Raw genomic sequence first — 22,149 nt, 5'->3', positions numbered from 1 at the left:
AATTCCTCAGTCCCCACATAAACCAGATGCATAAGGGGGTGCATGCATCTGGAGTTCATTCGCAGTGGCTGGAGACCCTGATGCACCCATTCTCTTTCTCTATCTCTCTGCTTCTTTCTCTCTCTCCCTCTCTCTTTGTCTGTTGCTCTCAAATAAATAAATAAAAATAAACAAAAATAGCTTTAAAATTCATAACCTTAGAGCATTGTCCATATTTCTGACTCAGTTTCTGCAGAGTGCAGCAGAAACTTAAAGACATAGAAAGCAGTTTTCTTGCAGGAAAATCTTAGAAGCCATGCTTACCCCTTCAACCTTCCCCTCTGTAGTCTTATTTTAGTATCTCTCTTTGGGTAAGTCTTTCCAAAACTGTCAACTTGGTTTTTACAGCAACAGTAACTCTGTCTCTACACTCACATTTCACCAGTGTGTATGACGGTGGTGAAAGTACAGCCAGCATAAGAGGTCTGGGGACAAACACAACTCACCTAGGGGATGCTTAAGTTAACAGCGAGATGCTTCTGTTGTGTGTGACACTTTGGGCAATGTGGGCTGCCCTCCAGCCTGAGCATTAGGTGTACCCACAGGGTCAGCAGTGAGTCCTCCTCATAGAAATGGTGTGCAGTTGGTATGACCTGATGAGTCAGTACTGGCAGCAGAACTTCACGAGATACTCTGTGTGGCATAAGTTGGTGAGTGGTAATGATCATGGCTCATTCCTACTTCTCTCAGTGCATTATTCTATCACTGATTCTATAGTTAAAAATATCAAAAGTTGCAAGTGTGTGTGTGTGGGGGGGTGCTATAGATGGATCTTGAATGTCTCCCAAAGGCCCATGTGTCAAAAGCTTGGTGCCAGCCCAAGAGCTAGTGAGAGGTGATGAAACCTTTTGGAGTTTGGGCCTAATAGGAAGAGTTGGGTGATGGAGGCTCTTTCCTGTTTGTTGTCTGGACGCCCAGAGGTGAGTGGTCCTCCTCCATGTACTCCCACCATGATACGGGGAGCAAGCCCAAGGCAATGAGGCCACGTGACTGTGGGCTGAAATACTGCGTCAAAGCAAGCCTTTCCTCCTGCCTAGGGACAGGTGATGCTATACAAGGATGGCACTCTGGCCTAGTGCTAGGTGACTTTGGACACACCATGCCACATTATCACATCTGGTCCTTTGTCTTTAACATGGACTAAGTAACCCACCTAGTTGTTCATGAATGTTCTTGACGGTATTTCTCACAGGACCGTGTTCCGACTAGATAGAGTACATCTGTAGCAGTGAGAACACACGACAGACTCCACACCTGCACTAAGCTGCTGTGATTCTGGGCAAAGAGAGCTCCAGAATTGGGGGTCTGGGTCTTGCTGTCGTCAGGGTGCCCTTGGGCAAGTTACTTCACCTCAGTGAATGTCGGTTTTAGTGTCGGGAAAGTGGCAGCCAGAATCCCACACCCAGCTGGAGCAGCTGCAGTGAGGACCAATTTTGGGGCTGGGTGTGTGGCTCACACCTGTAATCTCAGGCTGAGGTGGTAGGAGAATTGTCCTGAGTTCAAGGCCAGCCTGGGCTAGAATGAGATTCTATCTCTTCCCCCCCAAAAGGAGAAGTGATGGGGTGGAAGGTGTCTTCACTGGGAACAGGCTCCATAGATACTCCTGGGGCTCATCCAAGGCCACAAACTAAGACCCCCAAAGAACTGTGATTCCCTCTAGTTTCTATAGCCAAGTATGTCTGATTCTCAGTTCATATTTCTCTGGGTTGATAGAGAATTTAAGACTCAGCCCTTCCTGGAGAGCCCCCACACGGTGGACCAGGACCCCCCTCATGGAGGAGCTGGTTGTGGGAAATCTGACTTGATCCTCTATCACATAGGCTCTTCGCCTTGTCTATCTGTCCTGCTGCTCTCTATTGTCCCGGGCACATCTGCAGCACACATGTGAGGCACAAAGCCAGAAAACAAAGGGTCACTGGTCCGCAGGGAGGACCAGGGCTTGTGGGAACTGGGGGAGATGCCACCTGAACACATACCACCGGAGGCACTAAACACTGGGGGAGCTAAACGAGACATGCCCATGGTGGGCTGGTCATGCAAACAGTTTTCATCACTGCCACTTTCTCTTCGGGTCTCTGCCAGGGATGCTCACGGGGTCCCATCTCTCACTCCCTGGAGCACCCTGGAGGTCCCCAGCGAGTCCTCCTTGTTTCTCTGATACTCCTCACCTGCTTCCCGTGTTCAGTCCTCTCTGTGGCACTTCAGGCAGTCATTTCCTGGTTTGTCTTGCTCAGTGTCTAGCTGTGCTCACTGGGAGGCAAGCCCCACAGGGCAGAGTTTTGTTGTTCTGCTGACTGTTAGAGCCCAGGTGCCCAGATCAGTGCCTGACACACAGTAGTACATGTGGACAGAGGGGCGGATGAAAGTACATGCTGGGCAGAGGGAGGGAGAGGTATGGATGGATGGATGGATGGATGGATGGATGGATGGATGGATGGATGGATGGATGGATGAATGGATGGATGGATGGGTGGATGCATGGATGAATGGATGGGTGGGTGGGTGAGTGGACGGGTGTATGAGTTCATCATTGAACAGATGAAGTGGTTTCCTTTCTCCCTCCCTGTGGTATGGTGCAGGGCTGGGACAAGGTTGAACAAAGTTCAAGGAGACATCAAAAACTTCAACAGTCAGGAGTAATATATTCATGCAAGTTTTTCTTTCAGCAATGGGATTAAAGCTAGGGCTTCACACATGCTAGGTAAGTACTCTGAGCTGCATATGCAGTCCTTTTTAAACTCTCCTCCTCCTCCTTCTTCTTTTATCTCAAGACAGGTTTTTACTAACAAAGCCACCCAGCCTGAATTTGAATTTGTGATCCTCCTGCTTCTGCCTCCTTAGCTGCTGGGCTTACCATCAAACATATACCACCAGGCCTCGTGACAACACAAATCCTTTTAAAAGATTACAATGACTGCAAAAAAAAAAAAAAAAAAAAAAATCTGTGATGAATAAAATGAGGCTGGAGAGATGGCTCAGTGGTTAAAAGTACTTACTTGCAAAACCTGCTCTGCTGGGTTCAGTTTTCCAGGACGCATGAAAAGCATGGTGGCTCGTGCATCTGGAGTTTACTCGCAGTGGCAGCAGGCCCTGGTGTGCTCATACACTCTTTCTGTTTGCAAATTAACACATAAACATATTTTTTAAGGAACAAAATAAAACACTATCGAAAAGAACTTGTAGCCAAGGCAGAGTTAATTAAAGATTATTTAATATTATCACTTGGTCAAGAGAAATTCCCAAAGATAGCAATGCTCTTAATTGATTAAATTAATTAAAATAAGATAAGCAAAGAGATAAATTTTGAAGCTTTTATTAATCATTTTTCTTCCATTAAAGCTAACATTCCAATATATTCTGGTTTGGGTGGAATTTTTTGTGTAAATAAAATATTTAAATTTAAAATAATGTAGAGTTTTAATATACCTACGTTTCAATTTTTAAAAGCTACTTTAATATTCTGGAACAATTAACTATTAATAAGATACATAAAGTCATGCACATAAGGGCACACTTTTTTCCCCTTGGCTCCAGGCACCAAGCGAGTTGGCAGGGAGCCGGATCTCGGGAGATGCTTGCTGATGAAGTGGTTTAATGAGCTACTCCTCCCAGTAACACGCCTGAGAGGCTCACAGCCTGCATTGCTTTCCTCCAAGAGATTGGTGAGGGGCTCCCAGAAAGCTGGTGGGGGAGACTGTCTGGGTCAGGTGCTTTTAAATGATCCATTCCCAAATGAAGCCATATGGGCTGGCTCCAAAGAGTTCGAGCTTCTGTGTGCTAGCCCCCGCCTGCAATCCCAGCACTGGATAAGCTGAGAGTCAATTGCCATGAGGCCAGTCCGAGTTATAACCGCGCGCACACATACGCAAACACCAACAAAAACACGAGAGAGAAAGGGGCAGAAGAAAGACGTCTTGAAGGAAGCGCGGTGCTGAGATGAAGAGGCGGAGGTGTCTGGCGGAGGAAGGACGCGTCCTGCTCCCTCCGGAGGCCTCCACGCGGGCAGCATGGCGCCCTCTGGCTCTTTGTCCCCATGTCCACCTTCATCCTCCACTCCCACTCGGACCCACAAGAACTGATGCCTCCCGAGGCCGCAAGTGCCACAAGCCTCGCCTGGCACTGGCCTCACCAGGCTTCCTCCCGGAGCCCATTGGCCGGTGCTGCGGCCTCAGCGGGGGCACAAGGCGACTCTGCAGAGTCAGGGGGTGGGAGCTTCCTGCCGAGGACCTTGCTGGGTGGCCCCACCCTAGGGTCACGAGAAAGCAGAGGAGCGAAGGGGCTGGGGCACCTCGTACAGTCACCTCTTCTCTCCCATTCTGAGGACGCCCTGAGGAGCCGCCAGCCTTGAGCCGGAAGTCCAAGTCCAGGCTGGGCACAGGACTTCCGGCCTGGCCTCGCGCTCAGTGCGCGTGCGCAGAGGGAGTCGCGGAGAATCCCAGGGGAAGGATGAACTCGCAAAACCAAGCGTGCCTAAGGCTTTCCGCACACACTTCTCTCGGAACAGCTGGGTATACAGGTCTCTGGAAAAAAGAAAAAAAAGAAAAGGAGGTTTCTGGGTCTGCTCTTCCTTTTTTGAGTCCTGACTGACCTTAGCACAACCTTCTCTGTCCCTTCCTTTGCAAAACCAGTCAGCAATGGTGCCTCCCTCCAGGGGGACGTGGGGACGAGAGGGAGAGCTGGGGACACGTGCTGGGAGCGGAGACGGGAGAGGCTGAGGACCGGGCTGGGCGCACTGGCTTCGCAGAGGACAGGCGGGAGGAGGGCAGGACAGAGCGAAGACAGCCCAGGGACAGTGCTGGACGGAGCGACCGGGTAGAAGCGTTTCCGGGTAACTTCCCATCCTGGAAGCCTGGCCAAGTGTAACCAGCATGCCCAGGGTGGTGCGGCCAGCCACGGGCCTTTTCCTCTCCAGAGAGCTAGGCTGAGGGACCCTGCAGGGAGGCCTGTCAGGACAGCGGCTCGAGGTGGAGCCTCCCTCGCCCCTAAGTCCTTAGTGTTTTTCGTCTTTGCTTCATTCCTCTTTGCTTCATTTAAACAATTTTTTTTATTTTTGTTTATTTTTATTTATTTAATTGAGAGAGACAGAGAAAGAGGCAGATAAATAGATAGAATGGGCGCAACAGGGCCTCCAGCCACTGCAAATGAACTCCAGACGCGTGCGCCCCCTTGTGCATCTGGCTAACGTGGGTCCTGGGGAATCGAGCCTCGAAGCGGGGTCCTTAGGCTTCACAGGCAAGTGCTTAACCGCTAAGCCATCTCTCCAGCCCTCTTAGCTTCTTTTTGAAAGAAGAGCATTATTGAAGCATAGTTCACATACTGAACGATACACCCACTTAAAGTGTGCAAGTATACCATAGTTTGAGTATATTCAGAGTTGACCAATCATTATTTCTATTAATTTTAGATACTGTTGTCTGTCCCATAAGAAATCTTGTACTTGAGCCAGGCATGGTGGCTCTCACCAGGGCTAGAGTGAGGTCCAGGTCAGCCTGGGCTAGCCCAGTGAGACCTTGCCTCCAAAAAAGAACAAAAATCCTACTCGTTAGTAGTTATTTTCTTCTCTTGCCATCCTGTCCTCAGCATTATATAAAAACCAAAGTGCCTCTATAGATTTGTCTGTTCTGAACTTTTGTGTCAATAAAATTATGAAATTATACAAGAAAGTGTATCTTTTTAAAAATTGGCTTTCATGAAACATAATGTTTTAAGATATGCATGCAGAACTTCATACCTTTTCATAGCTGAATAATATCCCATGGTGTGGAATACCACACAATTTATCCATTCATTAGTTAATGGACATTTGAGTTGTTTCCACTATTTGATTGTTATGACTAATGTTGTTGTAAATACTTGTAAACAAGATTTGTGTAGGCATATGACTTCATTCCCTAGGTGCACACCTCCAAGTGCAAATGACAGACCATGTGTTTGCAATTCCTTAGTGCTTTGCACATTGCCTGACATTTCAAAGCTTTGTGTTCTTCCTACAAGTGGGCACAGGGCCACTTCCCTGTCTTTTCATAAGGTTTCTTCAGCTGGGAAGTTCCCTGTCCGCCTTCCCCTGCCATGGAGCCTAGTACCTAGGAGTAAATATGTGGGAAGCTCCATGGTGCCCAACATTCCTAATGGGCAGAGCAAGACAAAGTCTAAGGATCCTACAGTGAAGGGGCCTGGACAAGAAGTGCAGGTGAGGCCAGGCTCGGCTCCAGCCACAGGAAAAGCCAGGTGCGGGAGCTTCCCCTCACACCTGCGCTCTCCGCAACTCAGGAAATGTGAAGGGAGAGTGGCAGTAAGCAACAGAGGAGCAGACCATGAAGTAGAAGAACACGTGGAACAGCGAGAGAACCAGAGCAGCTGTGGCTCCCTCCCCTCCCCCAACGCCTGAGCCCAGCTCCAGCGAACAGAGCAGCGGTCCTGGGATCCGCCATGCCAACTTGAGCCAACAGTGGGACCCAAGCAGGAACAGAGTCCAGGAGCAACATCAGCTGCTTTGGCACCGGTAACAGTGGCCCCAGCAGCAGCAGACCCAGCAGCAACAGACCCAGGAGCAGCAGCAGCGGCAGACTCAGCAGCAGCAGCTTCAGTGGCAGCAGCAGCAGTGGACCCAGCAGCAGCAGCTTCAGCAACAGCAGTGGACTCAGCAGCAGCAGCTTCAGCAGCAGCAGTGGCTCCACAAGTGGCAGCTACAGCAGCAGCAGCACCTTCAGCTTCTGACAGACCCAGCAGAGGCATCTTTAACAGCAGCAGTTCCAGCAGCGGGGGTGCTGATCTACAGGGCCACAGTTGCCAGGCTCAGTTTGCCCCACAGGAAAAGCCAGTGCCCAGCTCCAGAAATCAGAACAGCAGTCCAACGATCCAGGCAGCAACATGACTGAGACCAAAGTCATCCAAAGTAACTGGGATTGCACCAGAGAGGGTCTCACTTGGTCACAAGCTGACTTGGATCCCTCAACAGACCAGAAATCTTAACCTCTATGTTGATAGAGGAGCTGGTTGTTATAATAACTACTTTGGTGTACATATTTGGGGCTGTTTTTGATTGACTGGGTACAGTGTTTAGTTAACTTTCAGAATCTACCTATATTTTATTCTACACAGCCTACTTGAATACTCCCATAGCAGGGAAACTCAACCCCTAGGAGCACCTTTGTAGATACTAAGCTCCTACTCTGAAAATATATAACATCAAGTCAATTGATACAGCTAAGAATACCCAGCTAGCTAGAAAATCCAAGCATTAACTTAATCCAAGATGCAAAAATATATACATTAAAACACAAGAAACACTAAAAAGCAAGATGATATAAATCCACCTAAAAGTATTAATGCATCAGAAATGACTTCCAGTGAGAACGAGTTAGAGGAAATGCCTGGGAAAGATTTCAAAGAATGATTGTAAATATGTTCAAAGAAGTCAGAGAACAAATCAAAGGAGTCAAATAGGAACTTAAAGAGGAAATCAAAGGAATCAAAGAAGACGCAGGACACCAATTTCATGAAATAAAGAAGGCAATACAAGACATAAATAAGGAAATAGAAATAATAAAGGAAAACCAGTCAGAATTACTAGCAATGAAGAACACAGTTAATGAAATAAAAAACTCTGTAGAAAATCTCACCAGTAGAATGGATGAAGGAGAGGACAGAATATCTAAGCTAGAAGACCAGGTGGCAGATCTAATACAGGCCAACAAAGAGAAAGACAAACTGATAGAAAAGTATGAGTGGGAATTTCAAGATATTCCGGACATGATGAAAAGATCCTATATAAGAATTCAGGGCATAGTAGAAGGAGAAGAATTCCACTCCAAAGACATAGTAGGCATCTTCAACAAAATCATAGAAGAAAATTTCCCCCAAATTGGGAAAGAGGTACCAATACAGATACAGGAAGCCTTTAGAACCCCAGCCAGACAAAACCCAGAAAGAACCTCTCCTCGCCATATTATAATCAAACTTCCAAACACACACACCAAAGAAAAAATATTGAAAGCAGTTAGAGAGAAAAATCAAGTTACCTACAAAAGCAAGCCCATCAGGATTACAGCAGATTATTCAACACAAACTTTTAAAGCCAGAAGGGCTTGGAGTGACATATTCCAAGTTCTGAAAGATAACAACTGTCAACCAAGGTTACTTTATCCTACAAAGTTATCCATTCAAATAGATGGAGAAATAAGGACGTTCCATGACAAAAGCAGGTTAAAGGAGTATTTGAAGACAAAATCAGCTCTACAGAAAATAATTGATAGAATCCTCCATGCTGAAGAAAAGGGAAAGCACACAAATAAGGAACCTGGAAAAAACAAGCAATACTCAAATACTAGTTAACACAGGTAGAACAGGAACCACAAAAAAAAAAAAAAAGGCAAACATAAATACACACCTTTCAATAATATCTCTTAATATCAATGGCCTCAATACCCCAATGAAAGAACATAGGTTTGCAGACAGAGTTCAAAAGCAGGATCCTACAATTTGTGGTCTCCAAGAAACTCACCTTTCTACAAAGGATACACATTATCTTAGGGTGGAAGGTTGGAAGATGGTGTTTCAAGCAAATGGGCCTAGAAAACAAGGAGGGTTTGCTATCCTAATATCTGACAAGGTAGACTTTAGTGCAACATTAGTCAAGAAAGATAAGGAAGGTCACTTTATATTGATTAAGGGCACACACCAACAGGAGGACATTACAATCCTAAACATATATGCACCTAACATGGGGGCTCCCAAATTCATCAAACAAACACTATTAGAACTAAGGTCACAGATAACACCAAACACAGTGGTAGTGGGTGACTTTAATACCCCACTCTAATCAATTGACAGGTCATCCCGGGAAAAAATAAACAGAGAGGCATCTGGACTAAATGAGGTCATAGAAGGAATGGACCTAACAGATATATATAGGACATTTCATCCAAAGGCTGCAGAATATACATTCTTTTCAGCAGCACATGGAACATTCTCTAAAATAGACCATATATTAGGACACAAAGCAAATCTTAACAAATTCAGGAAAATTGAAATAATTCCTTGCATTCTATCTGACCACAATGGAATTAAACTACAAATCAGTAGCAAGAAAGGCTAGAGAGCATACACAAAATCATGGAAACTAAACAATACACTACTAAATGATGAATGGGTCAATGAAGAAATCAAGAAGGAAATCAAAAAATTTATAGAGTCAAACGATAATGAGAACACAACATATCAAAATCTCTGGGACACAATGAAGGCAGTTCTAAGAGGTAAATTTATACCCTTAAGTGTCTATATTAAAAAATTAGAAAGGTCACAAGTCAACAACCTAATGCTTCACCTTAAAGCCTTGGAAAAAGAAGAACAAGGCAAACCAAAAATCAGTAGGCGGGAAGAAATAATAAAGATTCAGGCAGAAATTAATGAAATAGAAACAAAAAAAAATCCAAAGAATTAATGAAACAAAGAGTTGGTTCTTTGAAAGGATAAACAAGATTGATAAACCCTTAGCAAATCTGACCAAAAGAAAGAGAGAAGAGACACAAATTAATAAAATCAGAGATGAACAAGGTAACATCACAACAGATTCCAGGGAAATTCAAAAAATCATAGGGACATACTGTAAAAGCATATACTCCACAAAGTATGAAAATCTGAAAGAAATGGATGATTCCCTTGATTTATATGACCTACATAAATTAAATCAAAATGAGATTAATCACTTAAATAGACCGATAACAAACATGGAGATCCAAACAGTTATCAATAATCTCCCAACTAAAAAAAGCCCAGGCCCAGATGGATTCACTGCTGAATTTTAGGGGAAGAGCTAACACCATTGCTTCTTAATCTTTTCCAGGAAATAGAAAAAGAAGGAATTCTACCAAACTCCTTCTATGAAGCCAGCATCACCCTGATACCAAAACCAGGGAAAGATAGAACAAAAAAAGAAAATTACAGACCAATCTCCCTCATGAACATAGATGCAAAAATACTCAACAAAATATTGGCAAACAGAATACAAGAGTATACCAGGGCTGGAGAGATGGCGTAGGGGCTGGAGAGATGGCTTAGTGGTTAAGCGCTTGCCTGTGATGCCTAAGGACCACGGTTCGAGGCTCAGTTCCCCAGGTCCCACGTTAGCCAGATGCACAAGGGGGCGCACGCGTCTGGAGTTTGTTTGCAGAGGCTGGAAGCCCTGGCGCGCCCATTCTCTCTCTCTCTCCCTCTATCTGTCTTTCTCTCTGTGTCTGTCGCTCTCAAATGAATAAATAAAAAAAAATTAAAAAAAAAAGTATACCAAAAAGATCATTCACCCTGACCAAGTAGGCTTTATCCCAGAAATGCAGGGATGGTTCAATATACGCAAATCAATAAATGTAATACATTATATAAATGGGTTGAAGGACAAAAATCACATGATCATCTCATTGGACACAGAGAAAGCATTTGACAAAATCCAACATCCCTTCATGATAAAAGTCCTACAGAGACTGGGAATAGAAGGAACATATCTCAATATAATAAAAGCTATTTATGACAAGCCTACAGCCAACATATTACTAAATGGGGAAAAACTGAAAGCTTTTCCACTAAAATCAGGAACAAGACAAGGGTGTCCACTGTCCCCACTTTTATTTAATATAGTTCTGGAAGTCATAGCCATAGCAATACGACAAGAGACACACATAAAAGGGATACAAATTGGAAAGGAAGAGATCAAGTTATCATTATTTGCAGATGACATGATTGTATACATAAGGACCCTAAAGACTCTACTAGCAAGCTGTTAGAGCTGATCAAAACCTACAGCCATGTAGCAGGATATAAAATAAATACAGAGAAATCAGTAGCCTTCATATATGCTAACAACAAACACACAGAGGATGAAATCAGAGAATCACTCCCATTCACAATTGATCTACCATATGACCCAGCTATAGCGCTCCTAGGCATATATCCAAAGGACTCATCTCATTTCCTTAGAAGTACATGCTCAACCATGTTTATTGCTGCTCAATTTATAATAGCTGGGAAATGGAACCAGCCTAGATGTCCCTCAACTGATGAGTGGATAATGAAGATGTGGCACATTTATACAATGGAGTTCTACTCAGCGGTAAAGAAAAATGAAGTTATGAAATTTGCAGAAAAATGAATGGATCTGGAAAGGATTATACTAAGTGAGGTAACCCAGGCCCAGAAAGCCAAGCACCACATATTCTCCCTCATATGTAGATCCTAGCTACAGATGATTGGGCTTCTGCGTGAGAAGGAAAATACTTAGTAGCAGAGGCCAGTAAGTTAAAAAGGAGATATAAAGGGAAGAGAAAGGAAGGGAGGAGGGTACTTAATAGGTTGGTATTGTATATATGTAAGTACATTGATTGAGATGGGGAGGTAATATGATGAAGAATGGAATTTCAAAGGGGAAAGTGTGGGGGGAGGGAGGTATTACCATGGGATATTTTTTATAATTGTGGAAAATGTTAATGAAAATTGGGAAAATAAATAATTAAGTAAAAAGGAAAAAAAAGAAAAAAGTATTGTTTGTTATTTGAGAGAGAGAGAGAAAGATAAAGAGGCATAGACAGGGAGAGAGAGAGAGAAAGAGAGAGAGAGAGAGAGAGGGAGAGAGAGAGAGAGAGAATGGACACATCAGGACTTCCAGCCACTGCAAATGAACTCCAGATGCATGTGCCATCTGTACATCTGGCTTTGCATGGGTTTTGGGGAATTGAACCTGGGTCCTTTGCCTTTGCAGGTAAGTGCCTTACCATGAAGCCATCTCTCCAGCCCTGGAATACCCATTTTCTATAGAGGACAGCTGCGGCATAGATAGCAATCAAGTGTCTTGTCTGAGTCTGTGAGAGATAGAGTTACCCCAGGGAGGGTGGCACCAGGGCTCACTTCTGCCACCATCCCTGACTCAGGCCCTCTCCTCTGCTGGGCTGAAACCAGTGCCTCCATTTCGTCTCTTGTATTCACGTCCCCCTATGTCATGCCAACAACCAGTTCATAATAATTGCTCTGCTAACATCTCTGTCCCTGTGGCTGACACAGCCCAGGGCACACAGCTGCTGCCTGACGAATCACACAGGGTGGCTCTGCTGATGGTACTTCATGTCACTGCACAAGGTGACAGACAGGTGAGTAGAATATGGCTCCTGATTAACAGGCACTCCACATCGGGCTGTTCTTTATCTTGTCACCATTACAGTTGACCCACTGTACAGTGCACAGGGTGCTGGCTTACCGGGCTTTGTTTCTTGTTTCATCTAAACTAAGGAATGGGAAGACAAGCTGAAATGTGGGGCACTGGCCTCCTATTAGAGATCTGAGAGTGCCTATATCCTCAATGCGTATAGCAAATTGAACAGCGTCAGTCTAAGAACTGTGTAAAAACTCATCAGAATATGATAGGAAAAACAAAATCAAGATTCATTAATTGGATTTTGTGTATGTATGTCTGTGTGTAGGCACATATCTGTATGCGCATACACAGTATGTCTAGAGACCAAAGGACAGCATCTGGTGTTATCCTCAGGAATGCTATAAGTCTCTTTTTGAGACAAGGTTTCGCACTAGTCTGGAGCTCACTGATTCCCCTAGACAAGCTGGCTAGTGAGCTTCAGAGATCCTCCTGTCTCTGCCTCCACAGCACTAGAATTACAAGTGCATGCCACCATACCCAGCATTTTCCATGAGTACTAGGGAAAACACTCAGATCCTCAGGTTTGCAAGGTAAGCACTATCCACTGAGTAATCCCCTTGGCCCCTGTTAATTTTTTTTCTTTTTTTCTTTTTTTAGGTAGGGTCTCACTCTAGCCCAGGCTGACCTGGATTGCACTCTACAAGTCCAGGCATCAAACTCATGGCCATCCTCCTACCTGTGCCTCCCAAGTGCTGGGATTAAAGGTGTGCACCACCACACTTGCCTTTTTTTTTAATTGGAAATTTTATAGTAGTTTATACCTAAGACTAAACATGATGGAAAGGCTAGAAAGGTTGGGACTAGTGCTGCCCAATGCAAATCTAGTGTGAGCCATGCACATATGTAAAAAGCTTTAGTAGCTATATTACAAAGTAAAAGGGAAAAAGGTCACATCAATTTTAATAATATGTTTTTATTTAGCCCAGTGTCTTGAAGTACTCATTTCAACAAGTAAGCAATACAAACATCATTAATGAGATACTTCACATTTTTCAGACTGTCTTAAAACTATATTGTGCTTTTTCTTCTCACACTCAAGAACATTTGGACCCCCACAATCCAATGTTGCAACTGTGGAGCTAGTTCTGGACATCCTAATTGCACCCCACACATGGATGCACTGGGTTCCTCCACAGCCTAGTACTGGTCCATGATCCAGAAGTTCTGCCCACAGGCTTGGCTTGAGTTGACAGAGCTACTAGTCTGTGACAGGCGGCTGGCTGGAGCTCCTCACAGTCTCTTCTTTGTCAGTTACTTTCTCTTTGCTGGATCAAAATATCTGGGCAGAAGCAGATTATGGAAGGACAGGGTTTATTTTGGTGCACAGTTTTGAGGAGAAGTGTCCATCGTGGTGAGGAAGGCATGGCAGGGGCAGACGTGTACCATACCTTTACATCAGCAGTAAGAAAGGAGAAAAGCCCAAGAGCACCAAGTGGGACTGGACTGTAACACCCTAAAGCCAACCTCCACTGACACACCTCCTCAAGGCTCCACAAACTTAAGGGGGACATTCCACATTCAAACCACCCCAACTTCATTCTCTCCTAAAGGCTCCATGCCTCACTGTTTCTCAGTTAGTTACTTTGAGGAGGAGCTGTTTATGGAAGGAATTGTTAAGGTTTGTTTTTTTCCAGGATAAATTTTTCTAAGTTTTTCAGGACTAACAATACTGGCCACTGGAGTCATTTTCTCCACATTGAAAGAACTTCTTTTTTTTTTTTTTTTAATTTTTTTATTTGAGAGCGACAGACACAGAGAGAAAGACAGATAGAGGGAGAGAGAGAGAATGGGCACGCCAGGGCTTCCAGCCTCTGCAAATGAACTCCAGATGCGTGCACCCTCTTGTGCATCTGGCTAACATGGGACCTGGGGAACTGGGCCTCGAACCGGGGTCCTTAGGCTTCACAGGCAAGCACTTAACCACTAAGCAATCTCTCCAGCCCTGAAAGAACTTCTTATTTAGAGTTGTGAATTTCTATGGTAACTTAGAGTCTCCTTCCTTTAGTTTGGCGATCCTGGTGACTGAACAGAAAATGATTTTGGTTTCTAGAGACAAACTTGCTAAAAAGATGACTAATTGCATTACTTCTGTCTGGCTTAAAATACCTTTTTAAAGTACCTTTTTTTTTTTTTTCAAGGTAGCATCTCACTTTAGCCCAGACTGACCTGAAATTCAGTACATGAATTCATGCTGGCTTTGTACTCATAGCAATTCTCCTACCTCTGCCTCCCAAGTGCTGAAATTAAAGGTATGTGCCACAATGCCCAGCTAGAATACCTTTTTTAAAAAATAAAAGTTTAATGCCTGGTGTGGTGGTGCACGCCTTTAATCCTAGCACTCGGGAGGCAGAAGTAGGAGGATTGCCATGAGTTCAAAGCCACCCTGAGACTACAGAGTTAATTCCAGGTCAGGCTGGACCAGAGTGAGACCCTACCTCAAAAAACAAAGAAATAAAAAAATTAAAAATAAATAAAAGTTTAGAGAGACCTTATTAGTTCCTGCCCATAAGAAAGCAGGAAGAAACCCAGAGACCCAAAATTGTGCTATTAATAGGTTCTGGATGAGGGCTGTGCTTACTCGCTCTGATGCCAGGTTTTGGGGACTGAGTAGGTAGCCACAATACCAGGATAAGGTCTTAATCCTACCAGGAATCTTAATTCTGGGGAAGTGGAATTCCTACCCAGGGAGGGACTCAGGTTGTCTGTGGAAAAACAAATCTAGGGAACTCCTTTTAAAAGACATAAAGAAGCACAAGATCTTCCTCTGATCTCTAGCAAAGTGGAGACTGCAAGGGCAAGCTCAAGAACACCCTACTTTTGGGATGCTCAGTCACCCTGAACTGCTTCAGCCTCTCCTCTAAGAAGCAACCCTAACTGCCATTAGGGGGTTGGGGCACTGACCAATCTGGCTTCTTCAAGATGCATGGGGTCATCAGATGTGGCAGTTGGAAAACTTCTCCAGTGGGTTTATCTAAGAGACCCTGAAAGCACATTGGTAGAGAGCAGGAAGATAGTGCTGGAAGAAAATGTGGGAAAGGAAGAACAAAAGCAAAGAGGAAAGTGAGCATTGAGTAAACTGGAGCTGTTCAAGGTTCCTATTGTTATAGACTTTCAGGCCTTGGAAGGTGATCAGGTAGATGTAGTTCGGTGGTCTCAGGACCTCTGAGTGTGAGCTGACTTTAAGCAAGAGGAGACAGAGTTAAAACAGCAGTTGAGTGCACAAGGTCTAAAAATGAGCAGAGTTACTATTACCAGAAATGATAGGAAAATTCTCTTTCACTATGAAGATCCAGAACTTCATTTGTAAAACTGTTCACTAAATGGCGTGGTGGTGGCTAGAATAGTCAATACCTGGTCTTGTAGATCTTATAAAGCAGATGAGACATTATCAGAATTGTCAATAATACAGAACCTTGATAATGGCACAAATGTCATTTTGAGTAAGTCCTTTACTTTTCTTTCTGAGTGCTTAAGACCAAGTAAGTAGCCAAAATTTAACTCTACATTGTATTGTAGAAAATACCTTTTTTGCAAGTAAGTGTGTGTGTGTGTGTGTGTGTGTGTGTGTGTGTGTGTTATGTATATGTGTATACATGTTTATATGTCTGCAGATGCACATGTATGTGTGTGTTTATAGAGACCAGAGGTCAACACTTGGAGTCTTCCTCAGTTGCTCACCACCTTATTTTTTGAGACAGGGTCTCACACTGTGGTTGTTTGAATCAGGTGTCCCCCATAAAATCATGTGTTCTGAATGTTTAGCCCCCTCCTGATAACAATTTGGGAGGTGGAGACATGCAGGAGGGAGGTATGTTATTGGGGGCTGACTTAGGGGTGTTGAAGTCCAGCTCTTTCTCACCAGAGATGAGCTTACTCTCCTGCTGCTGTTTTCCACCTGCTGTGGCAGAGGTGATGTCCAGCCTCTGCTCATGCCATACTGTCCCCTGCCATCATGAAGCTTTCCTTCTAGACTGAGAGTCAAAATAAACAATTTCCTCCCATCAGCTGCTTTTGGCTGGATACTTTTGTTTCAGCAGCAAGAATATGACCTCAAAGTGCACGGAACCTAAGCTCACCAGCACAGCTAGACCAGCTAGCCAGGAGCCCTAGAAATCCATCTCTTCTTCCCTGACACTGGTATTAGAGACATGTGCTGCCATGCTTTTATGAATGGGCTTGGTACCTAAACCCAGGTTTCAGTGAGCCATCTTCCTAGCTTTAGGATTGCAATACTCTTAAAAACTTGGTCTCAGCCGGGCATAGTGGGGCATGCCTTTAATCTTAGAACTCAGAAGGTGGAGGTAGAAAGATTGCTGTGAGTTCAAAGTCAGCCTGAGAAGACTACATAGTGAATTCCAGGTCAACCTGGGCTAGATTGAGATCCTATATTGAAAAACAACAACAAACAACAACAACAACAAAAACCAACCTTATTCTTTTGCTCATTGGGTAATACTTCACAACTTTCCTGTGTTTAATGTATAACTTTTTATTGCAACTTCTGTACTTACAGAGAATAAACCATGATAATTCCCTCTCCTCCCTCACTTTCTCCTTCATAACTTCACTCTCCAACATATCACCTCCCTCTCTCTGTTAGTCTCTCTTTTATTTTAATGTCATCGTCTTTTTCTCCTATTTAGGGCCTTGTGAAGGTATTGCTAGGCACTGCAAGGTCGTGGGTATCAATGCCAATTTCTATCTGGACAGTTGCAATGTAAGGAGCCATACCCTTACTTTGGCTCATACATTCTTTCTGCCACCTCGTCATCAATGGACCCTGAGCCCTGGAAGGTGTCATATAGATGTTTCAGTGCTTAGCACTCCTCTGTCACTTCTTCCCAGCACTATCCCCAGTGTCACCGCCATCTGAAAAGAGAAGCTTCTCTAACCAAAAGTGAGAGTAGTGTTAATATATGAATATGAACATTAAGTTAGTGAGTATAATATTTGCATTTATCCAGATGAGAGCAGGCTTTATACCCATATGGCTCATGACCTCTCTGCCATAGGCTTTTGATTAGCTTTTCAGTACCAGGCATGTATTCCTTCCCATAAAGCAGGCTTCCAGTCCAATTAGAGAGCAGTTGGTTTCCCTCAGAATAGACATGCCACTATTTCACCTGTTCAGTCATTTGGCCTGTCTGGCCAAATTTGAGGCTTCCAGTGTCCACAGTTTTCACCACTAATGACTTCTGTCCCCCATAGCGCTGCATGCAGTGCAGCTTTTTCCAGCTTTCAGTCTGCTTGTCTACAGGGAAGAAGTTTACAGCTCAGACCCAGCTTGATCTCTCAGTGTCCTTGCTGCGGCATGTGGAGTCTTTAGCAATAGGGTCTTAGCATCTATTTCTGGTGGTAAACCAAGGGTCTTGGCAATAGTCTGTAATGTTTTGGAGGCAACAGAGACCACCCTGGCCAACAACTCACTGGAAGGTATCCCATCCCTGGAACTGAAAATTTTCTAGTCACAATCAATGGCTTCTGGATGTGCCATTAACCAAAAAAGTAGGCTTTCATATGTTTTTTTCAGAATATCTTGAATTTTGATTGACCCTCCCCCCCCACCCTTCTCTTATTCAATTTCTTCCCCTGGCCTCACTTAGGCCATTCCATCTGTAATCTGTTCTTCCACTTACATATATACAATACCATCCCCTCAAGTCCTTCCCTCTCCTCCCTCTCCCTTATAGCCTTTTTCTAGCTTACTGGCCTCTGCTACTGATTTTTGGTTACAGTTCATACTCAAGTCTATACATTTACAGATAGGATCCACATATGAGAGAGAACATGCGATGTTTGGCTCTCTGGGCCTGGCTTACATCACTTAGTATAATCCTTTCCAGATCCAGCCACTTCCCTGAAAATTTCATAATTCCATTTTTCTTTACTGCTGAATAAAACTCCATTGTGTAAATGTACCACATCTTACTATCCATTCATCTGTGGAAGGACATCTAGGCTGGTTCCGTTTCCTAGCTATTGTAAATGGAGCAGCAATAAACATGGTTGTGCAAATATCTCTAAGGCAGTAAGAAGAGTCAGTAGGATATATGCCTGGGAGTGCTATAGCTGGATCATACGGGAAATCTACTTCGAGTTGTCTCAAGAGCCTCCACACTGATCTCCTCAATGGCCGTACCAGACGACATTCCCACCAACAGTGTAGAAGGGTTCCCCTTTTGCCACATCCTTGCCAACATTTATAGTCCTTTGTTTTCTTGATGATAGCCATTCTGACAAAAGTGAGATGGAATCTCAAAGCAGTTTTAATTTGCATTTCTCTGACAGCTAAGGACACTTTTTCAGATGTTTATATGTCATCTGTGTTTCTTCTTTTGAGAACTCTCTATTTAGTTCCATAGCCCATTTTTAATTGGATTGTTTCATTTCTTATTATTTAGTCTTTTTTTCTGCTTTTTCGAGGTAGGGTCTCACTCTAGCCCAAGCTGACCTGGAATTCACTATGGAGTCTCAGGGTGGCCTCGAACTCAAAGCAATCCTCCTACCTCTGCCTCCCAAGTGCTGGGATTAAAGGCATGTGCCACCATGACCCTTGTTTAGTTTATTTTACTTCATGTATATTCTAGATATTAATCCTCTGTCAAATATATAGCTTGCAAATATTTTCTCCTATTCTATAGGTTGTCTCTTTACTTTATCCACATGGTCCTTTGCTATACAAAAGTTTTGTAGTTTCATGAAATCCCAGTGGTTGATTAGTAGTTTTATTTCCAGAAAAACTGGTATGGTTATATTCAGAAAGTCCTTGCCTATGCCAATATGTTGAAAGATTTCTCCTACTTTTTCCTCTAGCAGTTTCAGAGTTTCAGGTCTGATATTAGGGACCTTGGTCCACTTGGACTTGATTTTTGTGCATAGAGAAAGACAAGGATCTATTTTCATCCTTATACATAGAGATATCCAGTTTTCCTTGCACCAGTTGTTGAAGAGGCTGTCTTTTTTTTCAAAGAATTTTTTGAAATTTTTGTCAAAAATCAGATGGCTATAGCTACCTGGATTAATATCTGAGTCCTCTATTCTGTTCCATTGACCTACATGTCTGTCTTTGTGCCACTACCATGCTGTTTTGTTATTATGGCTTTGTAATATAGCCTAAAATCAGGTATGGTGACACCACCAGCCTTATTTCTGTTGCTCAAAATTGTTTTAGATATTTGAGGGTTTTTTTTTTCTATTTCTGTGAAGAATGCCATTGGAATTTTAATGGGCATTGCATTAAATGTGTAGATTGCTTTTGGTAAGATTGATATTCTCACAATATTGATTATTCCAATCCAAGAACATGGGATGTCTTTCCATTTTTTAGTGTCTTCTACAATTTCTCTCTTGAGTGTTTTAAAGTTTTCATTGTAGAGATCCTTCATTTCCTTGGTTAGGTTTACTCCAAGGCACTTTTGTTTTTTTTTCAGGCATTTGTGAATGGGAGAGATTCCCTGATTTCATCCTCCACATATTTGTTGTTATAATATAGGAAAGCTACTGATTTCTGTGTGTTTATTTTGTATCCTGCTATGTTGCTAAAAGTGTTTATCAGCTCTAACAGTTTGCTAGTAGAGTCTTGAGGGTTCTTTATGTATGGAATCATATCATCTGAAAATAATGATAATTTGATCTCTTCCTTTCCAATTTGTATTCCTTTTATGAGTGTCTCTTTCCTTCTTGCTATACATAAGACATCCAGTACTATATTAAAGTGGGGACAGCAAACACCCTTGTCCTTGCTCTTGAATTTAGTGAAAAGCTTCAAGGTTTTCCCCATTTAGTATTATGTTGGCTGTAGCTTTGTTAGAAATGGTCTTTATTATGTTGAGATATGTTCCTTCTATTCCCAGTTTCTGTAAGACTTTTACCATGAAGGATGTTGGATCTTTTCAAATTCCTTTTCTGCATCTGTTGAGATTATCATGTGATTTTTGTTCCTCAGTCTACTTATATAGTGTATTATATTTATCAATTTGCATGTGTTGAACCATCCTTGCATCTCTGGGATAAAACCTATGTGGTCAAAGTGAATGGTCTTTTTGATATATTCTTGTATTCTGTTGGCCAATATTTTGTTCAGAATTTTTGTGTCTATGTTCATGAAAGAGATTGGTCTGTACTTTTCTTTTTTCTTTTTGTCCTGACTTTGTTTGGTTTTGTTATCAGGATGATGCTAGCTTCATAGAAGGAGTTTGGTAGTATTCTTCCTTTTTTATTTTATGGCAAGTTTGAGAAGCATTGGTGTTAGAAGTTTTTCAATGAAGGTGTGAATCTTCTGGGCCTGAATTTTTATAGATGGGAGATGGGAGATGCCTGGATCTCTGTACTTGTTATAGATCTATTTAAATGGTTTAATTCATCTCGATTTAATTTAGGTAGTCATATAAGTCTAGTAAATCATCCATTTCCTTCAGATTTTCAAACTTAGTGAAGTATATGTTCTTAAAGTATGTCCTTATGATTTTCTGAATTTGATATCTGTTGTAATGGTGCATTTTTCATCTCTAATTTTATTAATTTGTGTCTCTTCTCGCTTTCTTTGGGTCAGATTTGCTGAGGGTTTATCAATCTTGTTTACCATTTCAAAGAACCAATTGTTTGTTTTATTGATTCTTTGTGATTTTTTTGTTTCTATTTCATTAGTTTCTCTCCTAATATTAATTATTTCTTCCATCTACTGATTTTTGGTTTGTCTTGTTCTTTTTCCAAGGCCTTAAGGTGAAGTATTAAGTTGTTTACTTTCTAATTTCTTAATATGGGCAGTTAAAGCTATAAATTTTATACTTAGGACTGCCTTCATTGTGTCCCAAAAGTTTTGGTATGTTGTGTTCTCATTATCATTTGATTCTATGAATTTTTTGATTTCCTGTTTGATTTCTCCAATCATCATTCAGTAGTGTGCTGTTTAGTCTCCATGATTTTGTGCATGCTCTGTACTTTTGTTGTTGTTGTGATTTTTTTTTGTTTGTTTGTTTTTTCAAGGTAGGGCCTCACTCTGGCCCAGGCTGACCTGGAATTAACTGTGTAGTTTCAGGGTAGCCTTGAAACCATGGCAATCCTCCTACCTCTGCCTCCCAAGTACTGGGATTAAAGGCATGCACCACCACGCCTGGTTCTATGCTCTGTAGTTTATCTTGTTGTGGGTTTGTAGTTTAATCCCATTGTGATAAGATAGAGTACAAAGAATTATTTCAATTTTTCAGTGTTTGTTAAGATTTGCTTTGCATCCTATTTTAGAGAATGTTCCATGTGCTGCTGATTCTGTAGCATTTGGATGGAATGCTCTGTAGATATCTGTTAGGTCCATTTGTTCTATAACATCATTTAATCCAAATGTATCTGTCTTTATTTTTTGCCAGGATGACCAGTCAATAGATGAGAGGGGGGTATTGAAGTCACCCACTACAATTGTGCTTGGTGTTATCTGTGACCTTAAGTCCAATAGGTTTTGTTTGATGAAATTAGGAGCAACCCATGTTGGGTGCATGTATGTTTAGAATTCTAATGTCTTCCTGATGAATTTTTCCTTTAATCAATATAAAGTGACCTTCTTTATCTTTCCTTACTATTGTTTGTCTGAAGTCTATCCTGCCAGATATGAGGATACCAACACCTGCTTGTTTCCTATGCCTATTTGCTTGGAATACTGTTTTCTATCCTTTTGCCCCAAGATAGTGTTACAGTCAGCTTCACATTGCTAGCAGAAATCACCTTACCAAGAGCAGCTTGTGGGATAAAATGGGTTTATTTTGGCTTACAGACTTTAGGAGAAACTCCATCATGGCAGGGGAAAACGATGGCATGAGCAGAGGGTGGACATCACCTCCTGTACAACATCAGGTGGACAACAGCAACAGGAGAATATGCCAAATACTGGTAAGGGGAAAGCCCACCCCCTACAATAC

The sequence above is a fragment of the Jaculus jaculus genome, chromosome 19, assembly GCF_020740685.1.
Source record: "Jaculus jaculus isolate mJacJac1 chromosome 19, mJacJac1.mat.Y.cur, whole genome shotgun sequence".
Classification (NCBI taxonomy): Eukaryota; Metazoa; Chordata; class Mammalia; order Rodentia; family Dipodidae; genus Jaculus; species Jaculus jaculus.
The sequence above is the reverse complement of the archived record's forward strand: the minus strand, read 5'-3'. Positions refer to the sequence as shown.